General features: G+C 32.1%; 1 long non-coding RNA gene across 1 annotated transcript; it reads right to left on the reverse strand.

The window, feature by feature from the left end:
* Positions 1-6,285: 6,285 nt before the first annotated feature.
* LOC130049314 (uncharacterized) lies at positions 6,286-7,920 on the reverse strand. Its single transcript, XR_008797816.1, has 3 exons — positions 7,697-7,920; positions 6,739-6,824; positions 6,286-6,635 (listed from the first exon to the last, which is right to left on the reverse strand). It is a non-coding gene; the product is annotated as an uncharacterized LOC130049314 (long non-coding RNA).
* Between the last annotated feature and the right edge of the window lie 5,463 nt (positions 7,921-13,383).

Genomic DNA, 13,383 nt, shown 5'->3' on the forward strand with positions numbered 1-13,383 from the left:
AACATAGGGTGGATCATTTTTATCCTTGAGGGATATGTTTTGCATTTTATCAACATCATCTTTCCAACATCCTGGACTATATTTCAAATTCGATATTTTTCTTTTGGGGTCTGATTCCCACAAACATCATAACATGAAAACGGTGAAAAAATCAGCTAGAGAATTAATACTATCGACATTTCTGACCCAAATGTTCATATCAAAATCATACAGTTGTCATGCATCACGTTTACCTGTATATATGACGCGATATTTTCATTCAAATACTTTTGTTTATAATTCAAAATGAGTTTTAACAAACAGTTGTATTAGCATGAATGATATCGCTATTCTCAATTAGCGCAATACAGATAATACATTGTAACTGCTAGGTTTTCATATACCTTCTACTCGAGTATGTATCCCTAAACAAAAGTTGCATAACTCTTTGTTTGCTTTGCTCTAGGAATTCTAACAACGCTATTTGCTCAACTATCGATCATGTTTTGTGAAATTAGTGGCAAAAGTCTAAGACTTTAACTCCATTGATTTATAGCTGCTTTCATATCCAATATCTGATTGGTTTCTATGATGATTGAGCGTCCCTAGACACCGACTGAGAGCCTCGAATTCGTTTCAAAATGGCCGCGGCATGGATACGAAGTATTGTACCATGTATCCTATGATTGTAAATTTGCTGAACGTCGACGATGAATATGACGTCACGATACACTGTTTGGATCAATTGCGTTATATTTCCCGCCTTCAATGAATAGGCGGATCAAATATCTAAAGTCGCGTAACAAGCTAGGGTACTTTGGTGGATCTCTGTCCTCATACTTTAGGCGCTAAGTTTGGAATATTTTTATTCTATAATGAAATTGCAATACCTTTTGCTTCGCCTTCAAACACGGCCACGCCCTAAGACGTATTTCATATTTACAGAACTTTTTTATCGTTTGTATGAAATTTATTAAAGCGTCAGGGTACGTGTGCGTCGAATCAGAGTGGTGTTTATAAAAAGAAAAAATATTGGATTGATTGATTGATTGCATATTGTTTGACGTGAATTTCGATTTTTTTTAACCATATAGAGACGTCAGCAACACCGGCGAAGGACTTCGAATTTAGGCCTATGTTCGGCGCTTACAGCCATTGAGTAGTGAGGGTTTTTAGCATGCCACACCTACCGTAACACGGGGCATCCATTTTAAATGTCATCTCCGAGGAGACATGTCATTCACTTTTGATTCCGAGGGTTTGACGATGGAACTGTCACTACCTGTTTTAACGACTTAGGTCTGTCGCAACCATGATTTAAACCCTAACCGTCCCCATGCGGAGCTGAATGATCATTAGATATGAATATTTCCTGTTTCGTAAACGTTTGACATTTTAGAATATATTGTAGATGTTTGTACGATATACCTACGGATTTTTTATGGTTTGTTTTTGATTTTTGTAGTAATTTGTCTCGTTTTCTTTTTAGCTCTTACAAGTTTATTGTTATTTCGAATTTCAAACATTTCGGCTTGAGCATCACTGAAGAGACAGTATTTGTCTAAATGCGCATCTGGTGCATCAAAATTGGAACCGTATAAGTTTTACATCAAACACATGCACAGAAAAATTGAAATATCTATGAAGAACTTAGTCCTGTAGATCTTAGCTATATCAGACAAGGTAACGTAACTTTACAATCAATACGGTCTTATCTTCAGCAAAACGTGAAGAGTTGTTGTTCTTTGAGCTACTGAGATCATCCATGTTTACATTGATTTACCTCGAGTAAACTATTTGTGCTTTTTGTGAAGGATAAGCATTGAATACACTACCGGATATATTGTAGGATAAAAAACCCAGAAAAGTGAGACTGTATTATCATATCCTTACTCCACCCCTTATCTAATCTACATTTCTTTTAATTATGAAAGTAATACCAAAATGCATAACATTTATCCATAGTAATAGAGTGTTTGTAAATTCAAACCTTTTCCTTCTTTGACAGTCTTCATGTTTATCGTGTATTTAAAACACACATGTGTATATCGATGTATATGTAAAAAAAAAATCAATTAATTTCCTAGATATTAACATAAATGTTAAATAAAATCAATTCAAACATATGTGAATATGCGCATTAATAATTTATATAACCAATCAATGGGATTATATTGTAATTAATTTTAACACATCGAGTAACTTGATTTTGTTTTAGTTCAATTAGCCATATATTCTGAAGCAGTGATGGGAATTCACAACAACGCAGACACTTAAAACCACTTCATCCGGAAGTCATCACACTGCGTGTGTAGCTATAATTGAGTCTTCAGACAACTACACCTTATTCCGGTTGTCATTTCTTATTTGGACGAATGAACATACGTAGAACGCATTCTAAAGCAATATACGTTTACAGCCAGTTTAAGTATAGCATGTTTAGTGATATTGATATTCTATTGGCGTAGATTCAAATATATAAGTGTTGCCCAGCTCATCATAATAAAGCAACACTCAACACATTCTTGACTGCTTTACCGCATCGTGTTCTGCAATTTTGACAGTGTGGACAGTACATTCTTTGGTTTTTAATAAGATCAATAAACAACACAATATATTCGAATAAAGACCGAGTTGCTTTCATTAAAGTATGGCTATAGATAGTTGATATATGTACTTATTAAATTGGGGGGAGTTTAATTTCCCTTTGTTTTCATATTGCATATAACAATAACTTTACTTGAGTCATATATTGGTAAAATGACTACCCATTTCTACGCATTTTTTATTTCACTCCATAATCGCAAGATATGGGTATCTCTGCACACAATATTTCATAAAAGAATGAAATATCATATAAAAGCACAAACAAATGATATAAAAGTCAAACACCAATAAAGCTTTACATGATTTGATTTCTTCTTTCATTTATTTATTTCTATTGTTGTTGTTATTGTTACAATGAGTTTATGGGCAAAAAAAGATATTGTTGTGTTAATGTTGAATAAAACACACGGAAAATTGTTTAAAGTTCTTATGTTCAACATTTAGATAACATATCTACAAAAAGGCTTTAGTGAAAGGTGTTTAGATGAATAATGAGTAATATTTTAATTAATTTTAAATATCCATTCAGCCCCGATTCATTTGCCATCGAAATGCCTTGCAATCACTGTAAAGTAACATTTCGGTCTAATTTCAGACACCATTCAGTCGCCTTTCAATAATAATTTCACTGTATTTTAGTGAATATTCAGTTACCGTTTAGGCTTCCACCAGTTTCGTTTAATGGAAATTCAGTTTCTGTTCTATACTCATACTGTCACGCCTTAATGATCATTTTGTTACCTCTACTATTTCAATAAATATTCAACAATTTGAATGACTTCATTCCATGTACAAGATCATTCGGTAGCTTATCTTGACACTTTTTACATTTTATAAATTATTACATTAATTTGTACTACACCCCGCCGTTATTCATGGTTTGGTGTTTAATATCCATGTTCATTTGCCTCCTTGTGATTAACATTTCATCGATCATTAAGAAAGCCCATACCGCCTAGAATTGCTTATATTACCATTTTGATAAGAATAGTAAAAATAACGAACAATGATCAATCTCATAAATCCTATACAAAATTCAAAATAGAATGATAGACAAACCTGGATACACCCGAGGTGGGATGAATTGCTTAGCCGGAATAAGCATCCGATGTTGACAGGTCATACCCGCTGTGAGTCATATATGTTGTGATCAGGTAAATTAATATGCCCTTTGCAATGACTGACAGTTAGATTGTATTTCAGAATTTTGTTATTATTTTTACTAATGTCCTATGTAATTGTCCACATACCTATTGCATCACAACCAAGAACACCTCAATAGTCATAAAGTCCATATGATACACTTAACATGTATTCACCTTTTTATTTAATTAGCAAGCTTCCTGTAAGTACCTTGGTAACCCCACTATAAAAGCACACTGTGCACAGAAGGTTTGATATGGTGTATGCCACTAAAATAATATAATGCTAAACATGTCAGGTCCACACAAACATTTCTAACCCTGGAACTCCACCGTTGTGACCGGCTAGCCGGGAATACTTAAACCTCTTACGTATCTATTTTCATCCTTGATGTTTCCAGGAACCAGCGGCTGCACTTTTATTTTCCTAATGGAATGCGAGATATTTCCTATTTCGTTATATTTACCTATCATTGAATACACTCCCTATCAAACACATTCACAGAAAAGTTTAAATATATACCTGTAAAATCAGTCTTTACCAGGAAACCAGTTTGTATAAAACGTCACTACACCGAACAAGATGAGGTAACTTTACAAAAAGTACGGTCTTGCTTTCAGCAAAACTTTAACAGTTGTTGTTCTTTCAGCTATTGAGATTGTATATGTTTACATTGACTGACACAAGTAAAATATCGATGATTTTATATTTATACCTTATTCAATAGCAGAATTTCGTTTACTAATTTAATCCATTCCCTCGTTAGATTGTCTTCTTGGATATCATATGTACTTATAAAAAGAAAATGTACACATCAATATATTTGAAATAATGCAATATGTTCCTTAAATATTAGCAAAAATGTAAAAAGAAAAAACATCAATTCAAAATAATTTGAATTTGCACATTGATAATCTGCTATTGGGATCCTGCAGAGCTTAATTTCAGGCATCGAGTGACTTCATTATGTTTCCCTCCATTCATTCATTTCTTCAGAAGGAGTTGTGAGAAATTTACAATGATCTAGATACTCCAAATCACTTTACACGGAAGTGATCATACTACACATACAGCTACAATGGGGGTACTATACTTATCAGATTACTACATGTAGTTCCGGTTGTTGTTTCTTATTTTCATGAATGGGCATAAGTAGGATGTATTCTAGAGTAATATGCTCATACAGTCACTTTGCGTGTTGTATAATAAGGGATGTTAGTTTTCTAGTTCTGTAACGCTGGTCATTATAATAAAACAACACTCATTACGTTTTTTGGCTGTTGACCGCCTTATGTTGTACAATCTTAAGGTAGCTATTGATAGCTAGCCCAAAAAAAACCGCTCATTGAATTTTTTTCAGTTTTATTTATTATAACATTTTGACTTTATCCTAAAACATATCAAAAAATCAACAAAAGTAATCAGGTTAATTTTCGAGGAAAGCGAGATTGAAATCCCCTTTTTTGCAGCCCCAAAAGGCAAAAAATGCCAAAATTGAGCAAATTAACACAAAAGCCAATAAAATTTTTATTGACACCAGAAATATTGTTTGTCATATATAGTTATGTAAATTAAACACAAACAGATAAAAAATCAACATGGATTAGAAATTCAAAATGCATCTAAGGAAAACATTGGCATGATTCAACTTGGCGATTGGCCAAATTTACCCTAAATATGGCGTTTCTCAAATACTATCAGGCATACATTTTCTGACAACAACAAAATTCTGCTCATAAAATTTCTGATTTTATTTCATTTTTACATTAAGTCAAGTAGTATCTAAAATATTGAATAGAAAAAAAATATACCAAATGAGGTTTAATCTGAAACTATGTCAGATTTTGTAACCCTACCCCCTCCCTTCTAGAAATGAATTTTAAGAGATACAGTCAGCAGAGATAAACTATTGACCTTAAATGATTAAGCATTCCCAAATTACCATATTGAGCATTCAAACTCACAGTACTAGAAGTTTCTATGAGCCATTTAAGAATGATATATAGTGTGTGCTATTGCAGTTGACCTTTTCGCACTCACAATGATTGCCAAAATATTTAGTTATTTTTCATACAATTTCTTGTAATAACTGGACCAAATCTATTACCTATACATATTTTTTGATAAAAATTTATATCACTATACAGTATAATACACCAAATATGTTTAAATAACCATTTCATATTTCAATAAATAATTAATATCAATGGAAAGAGACCCATGGACTGCCCATGGATCACTACATTTAAGTCCATCTGAGTCACCTTGCCCTCACAGATAGGCGTGTCTTTCATAAGTTTAAGATTTCTAATTGTAGTTTCACATGGAACCAAAAACTCACTATTGGATAACTGAGAATGCATGTACATGTATATTGCATTAACTAACTGAAGTTTTCCCCAGGTGAAGGTATATGTTCACTGTATGTATAAGGGGGGGGGGGGGGTGAATTAGTTCCATTATGAAACTTTTCTAAAAATTTGATATACATTAATGTATCTATGATGTATGTTTCAACTAAATTTTGAATTACAAGGAAAATTCAAACACATTGATTGAAGTTATAAAATTGATATTCTATCATGTGCACATTTTTTACTAATATATCTAAGAAAGAATAATCAACATTGAAATTTCCTTTACATCTATGCAATATTATTGTCTTTCAAAAGGCATGTACTTGTAATATACGAGTACATGTACTTGTTTCCCTTAAATTCACAATTTAGTTTAAAGTATGTTGTATAACATCCACTGCTCTGAGCTCATATAAGTGAATTAATGTTTTTCATCCAGTCCCAAATTTTGCAGTAGTTCTTTAATCTTCGGAACTTGATCAAACATTTTTAAATTTGTGGAGTTGTGGGGGTCCAGGGGATATGTCATCATCACTGTAAATGGAGTACCTGTTCAAAATATAGATAAATATATTTAAATATAGCAAAAAAGATGAATATCTGATATACTCAGAATTGTCTTTACAAATGTTTATCAAAAAAAATATAGTACCTCTCTTGCTGTTATACTTGTTGACTCGAAATCCACTTCAACCTGCACTGGTCCTATCTAACCTCCCTCGGTCTTCAGGCTGATGCCTAGAAAAAAGATCATCATAATTGATATTTGCACAGTTAGGTCTATATTATACCATTGAGTAATTAGATTGCGTCAGACAATGTCAATTTTAAAACTGTGTCTCAACACATATTCAGTTAAAATTTAAATACTGATGTTTCAAAATTATAAATTGCAATGAGATGACATGTATATATGTTTTCATAAACTGCCATAGACTTATCATATCTGTTTTATTTACAAAATGTGGGTCAAGAGAAGGGCATACGTGTAGTATACATATCTTACTTATACATACAGTGCATACATTTGCCTATGAGAGGGCATATGCAGACTTATGATTAATTTACATTATTTAAAAAGGTTTTGCCAACCTACATGTTTGTGTGAAACACGAAACTTCAGGTTTGATATATTTCTTAGGTCACTGAAATTTGAAAGTAATAGTATATGTATACTATAGTCTAGGGAATTTATAATTCAACACATCCCCCCCCCCTCCACTTTTAATCCGGTTCCCTCATATCCCTAGATAGTAGGTCTATACAGATATTTGTTTTTCATTACTTTTATACATGTAGTTCAAGGTATGTTATTTTCGTAACGGTTATTTTCATAACGATATTATTATTTTCTTAATAAAAGAGTTGTGAGAGCCCATGTTTACAAATGTGGTATACATTTACATGACATCCATTCGTTTACAATCACATGCACAGGTGGGAGTTATATTTTATGCACATATGGAATACATATATGCATACAAAATAATACATCTACTGTATGTCGTGTGTTTAAACTTACAGATGTTATTATAAATCGCGTTGTGAAATAACAGAGGAAATGTGAGTTGAACTTTTGAATACAAATTTATGGCATTTTTTTCACTCACCAAACGAAACTATGATTTCGTTGTCCAAGTTGAATGCATCCACCAACTTCCTCTTCTTGCAAGAAACTTTGTTTAGCCTCTCAATGACTGTATAAACAGTATTTAATCTCTCAGCATGCAGCACTCGGACATTACGATGCATCAATCAACAACTTTGTTTACGTAGCGCATCTATGTACATGGATTGGTGGTTGGTTTAACATTTCGATTAGCAAAAAGTTTCACACAGATGGAACATTTGATCTACCATTATTACAGACATTGACGTATACTTATGTGGTATGTGCATATTTTCTGTAGGCGAGTCAGTCACAGCAACAAAACACTTTCGGAACCCCTTTTTGTTTTTCGACTATTTTATGACGGAGTAAGGAATTCCGGAAAATGAATTCACGTGAAAATACACAATTTTTACTGATCACGTGGTTGCTATCCGTCGCTACCTTAACAATTTGGATAATCATTTCTTTCGATTGAAATCAGATTAGTAAAAATGAACATTGTACTTCAATGAAGGTCATGTGTATGTCATAAAAATATGATTGTAGTTAGCTGACATAGATGTTTATTGAATTCGAATGTTTAAGTTTCACGATGTCATATTTAATAGAAAATGCTAACGCATATGTTCGTTTCATTTTAGAGAATGTTTCATTCTTATTGATATTTCAGGAGTTAAAGTTCACGACATATATAGCGGTGTAAAGCATTCTGCGTTTTACAAATGACTGTTCATTGTTTTCATATTGCAGATATCAGTGGCTTTACCGGGGTACTTAACGATGGGGGAATGGTTACCTATTTATACGTATGTGGTTTTTTTTTCTTGTTCTGTTTTCGCATTTTAATCCATAATCGTAAAAGGGTGGGTGTCTTCGAACACACTGTTTCAAAACAAAATACAATATTATATTATATAATAACTTATACAATTGATTTAAAAGCTAAAAACCTATATAACATTTCACTGTTTCCATTTATCTTTCACTTACTTTCGATTTGTATTTTGTTGTTATTATTGTAGTATGTCGATGAGAATACTTCACATTATTATTACATATAAACACAAGTTAAATTTGTAAGGTGTTTTTGCCTAGAACATTCAGACAACATATACATAAACACTGTAGAGATAGGTATTGATGGGAATATTGTAAATATCCTGATATTTCTTCTTCTCGTTCATACTTGTGATAATTCACATTCACTCATTCACGATAGAATATGACACGTCTAGGAAGTGATGAAACTGCACACAGATAATCACATATAAAAGGGGGGGGGGGGTACCTTGATTAATTTACAAAACTTTTTTTTTTCAATTAGCAGGTGTAGATTCAATTGCTGATTTATTTCGCACCATTCTGTAGCAATGTAAGAACAATAATTGAGAACAAGTGATACTTGTATCACTTAATGTATATGAAGTAAATTAAGGACTATGTGCATGTTAAGATTTTTTTATAATATATAAATACTACATTTCATGTAAAATAATTGTTTATTGTCGTTTCCAGAGCGCCAAGAAAATTCATAACCTCTGTGCACATTATGCAATTAACATTTATGCTTTTAAATTGACGACAATGTTTTTTTTTACACCATTTATATCCAAGCGATGGAATCTATATTTATATATTTATACCCCCAACAATGGTGGACATAACCCAGTTGATTTTACCTGCAAGTCGTGTTTTACTGTAAGTGTTGGGATGGAACTGTGTATCACCCATAGCTATGACTTGTATTCATATGTGAAATGTAGTGCTCACGAGTGACCGATATAACTACACATGTACGCCATGTTACAACAGAAACTATACCTGTTCCTATAGAATTAACAATGCTGTTGATATAAACCCTAACTCGCATATGGAAATGGTATATGGTAAACAAACGCACCACAGTACAACAATAACCGCTGGTATACTCTAACGTGGAATAAAGCGTGTACTTAGAGAATTTACAATGTTATTGATACAAATCCTAAGTCACATATGACAATGTAAATAAAACAAAACAGATATAAGGGGAGTATAAGGTAATCTAGGGTTATTCTTATTTAAGCTACTGATGTTACCCATGTTTATATTGATTTACCTCGAGTAAACTATTTAGGTTTTTGTGAAGGGTAAGCATCAAATACATTACTGTAGAGACTGTTGTAGAATAAGAAACCAAGACACGGGGTTCTGTAGTCCCATTCCCTCACTCCATCCCTTGTTCAATTCCCATATTTGTTTTAAGCATCAAATAACAATAGACTGTTTGCAAATTCAAGCCCTCCCTCCTTAGTGAATATTCCTGGTTATCATATATATACATATATATATATATATATATATATATATATATATATATATATATATATATATATATATATATATATATAGGTATAAAACACATGTAGCAATCGATGTATCTAAAAGGCAATGCATTCCTTAGATATTAGCAGAAATGTTAAATAAAATTCAATGTAATGTGAATCTGCACAGTAATCATTTATATAATTAATGAATGGAAATATCCAGGGATTAGTTTTAACACAACGAATAACTTGATTTTGCTTCAGTTCAATTAGCTGATATATCTACTTATCAAATTGGGAAGTTTAAGTTCCCTTTGTTTTCATATTGTAAATAATAATAACTCTACCTGAATCATATCGTGGTAAAATGACTACCTATTACTACGTGTTTTTTCATTGTACTTCATAATTGCAAAATATGGGTATCTCTGCATACAATCTTTTTTTTAAAAAAATAAAATGGCATATAAAAGCAGAAAACAATTCTTTTAAAAGTCAAACACCAGTAAATTGCTTTCTTCTTTCGTTTATCTATTTTCTATTGTTGTTGTTCTTCTTATCGTTACAAAGAATTATTGAAAAAATCACATTGTTTTGTTGGTGTCTCATAAAACACAAGGTAGATTGGTTAGAAGTGCTTGTGTTCAACATTTATATGATATATACATAAAAAGGCTTTAGTGTTAGGTGTTGAGATGAATAAAAAAGGTAATCTTTTAATTAATTTGAAATATCCATTCAGTCAGATTTTAATTGTCATTGAACTACCTTTCAATCACTTTAAAATAACTATTCAGTCGAATTTCGGACACCATTCAGTCGCCTTTCAGTAACCATTTCGTTGCAAATCAGTGAGTATCCAGTTACCTTTCAGGCATCAACCAGTTTCGTTTAGTGGCCATTCAGTTTCCGTTCTATACACGTGTTGTCAAATGTTAATGATCACTGCGTTACATCTACTATTTCAATGTATATTCAACAATTTGAATGACTTCAGTCCATGCACAAGACCATTCAATAGCTTGTCTTAAAAACTGTTTTAACTTATTATAAATTATTGCATTATTCTGTACTGGACCCTGGCATTATTTATGGTTTGGTGTTTAATATCCATGTTCATTTGCCTCCTTGTGATTAACATTTCATTGATTATTAGAAAGCCCATATCGCATATAATTGCTTATATTACCACATTGATCAGAATGTTGAAAATAGCGGACAATGATCCGTCCTCCTGTAAATAATTCAAAATAGAAAGATAGGCAAAACCTGGATACACCAGAGGTGGGATGAAGTGCTTAGTCGAAATAAGCATCCTGCGTTGACAGGTCATATCCGCATTGAGTTGTATGTGTTGTGGTAAATTAATATGTTTTTCTTCTAAGACTGACTTAAATGTAGATTGAATTTCAGAATGTTCTTATTATCTTTATTATAATAAAAAACCTATTGTGCACAGCGGATTTTATGTGATGTATGACATTAAAACACTATAGTGCTAAAAATGTCAGGTCCACACAAACATTTCTAACCCTGGAACGTCAACGTTGTGACCGGCTTACTCCTCTTAGGTATCTATTTTCATCCCTGATGATTCCAGGAACCAGCGACTCCTCTATCCGTACTTTTATTTTCCTGATGGAATGCGAGATATTTCCTATTTCTTTTTATTTACCTATTATCTAATGCACTCCCCATCAAACACAGTCAGAAAAAAGTTCAAATATATATATATATATGTAAAAGCAATCTTTACCAGGAAACTAGTTTGTATAAATCGTCACAATACCGGACAACATAAGGTAACTTTACAAAAAGTACGGTCTTGCTTTCATTAAAACTTTAAGAGTTGTTGTTCTTTCAGCTATTGAGATTATACATGTTTACATTGATTAACTCAAGTAAAATATCGATGCTTTATATATATACCCTTATTCAATAGCAATATAGTGTTTACTAATTTAATCCGTCCCCTAGATAGATAGTCTTCTCGGTTATCATATATACTTATAAAAAGAAAATGTGCACATCGATATATTTGAAATAATGCAATATGTTCCTTAAATTTTAGCAAAGATGTCCAAAAAAAAAAAAAACAAACATCAATTCAAAATAATTTGAATCTGCACATTAATAATCTGTCATTGGGATCCTGCAGAGCTTAATTGCAGACATCGAGTGATGATTCCCTCCATTCATTCATTTCTTCAGAAGCAGCGGTGAAAAATTCACAATGACCTAGATACTCCAAAACACTTTACACGGAAGTGATCACACTACACGTACAGCTACAATGGAGTGATACTATACTCCTCAGATTACTGCGTCTAGTTCCGGTTGTTCTTTCTTATTTTCATGAATGGGGATAAGTAGGATGTACTCTAGAGCTATATGCTTACACAGCCACTGTAAGTGTTGTATACTAATGGATGCTAGTTTTGTAGTTATGTAGCGCTGGTCATTATAATGAAACAACATCCATACTGTTTTTGGCTACTTGACCACATGATGTTGTACAATCTTCACAATTTGGATAATCATTTCATGGGATTTTAATCCGATTAGTAAAAGGAAACATTGCACTTCAATGAAGGTTATAAACCTGTCATAAAAACATGATTGTAGTTAGCTGAGATAGTTATTTATTAAATTCTAAAGTTTAAATTTTATAATATCATATCTAATAGAAAATGCTAAATCATCCGTTCTTTTCATTTTAGGGAATCCTTCGTTCCTATTGGCATTTCAGCAGTTATAGTTCAAGACATGTGTAGCGGTGTAAAGCATTCTGGGTTTTACAAATGACTGTTCATTGTTTTCATATTGCAAATATCAGTGGCTTTATCGGGGTACTTAACGGTGGGGAATGGCTACTTATTTCTACGTATTTGTGTGTGTTTTTGAATTTTGATCCATACTCGCAAAGTGTCTGTGTCTTTGAACAAACCGTTTCAAAACAAAATGCACTATTATATAATAGCATATACAATGATTTACCAGCTAAAAACATAAAATATGTCACAATTTTAATTCTTCTTTCACTTACTTTTATTTTATTTTCAGTTATTTTTAAATTTTTTTTTCATTCCAGTATGTTCATAAGCTTGTTTCATGTTATCATAAAATAAAAACACAAGTTGAATTTGTAAGATGTTTTTTCCTTAAACGTTTCTATGCGATATACATGAAATACTCTAGTGATTGGTATTTAGAGGAATATTGTCACAATCTTCTGATATGTCTTCTTCTCCTGCATACTTGTGATAATTTATATTCACTCATTCACAAAAAGATATTAAACGCATAGGAAGTGATGAAACTGTACACAGACTACCACATATAAAATGGGATGATACCTAGATTAATTTACAAAACTTTT

This window comes from Ostrea edulis, chromosome 8, assembly GCF_947568905.1.
Source record: "Ostrea edulis chromosome 8, xbOstEdul1.1, whole genome shotgun sequence".
In the NCBI taxonomy this organism is placed as follows: domain Eukaryota; kingdom Metazoa; phylum Mollusca; class Bivalvia; order Ostreida; family Ostreidae; genus Ostrea; species Ostrea edulis.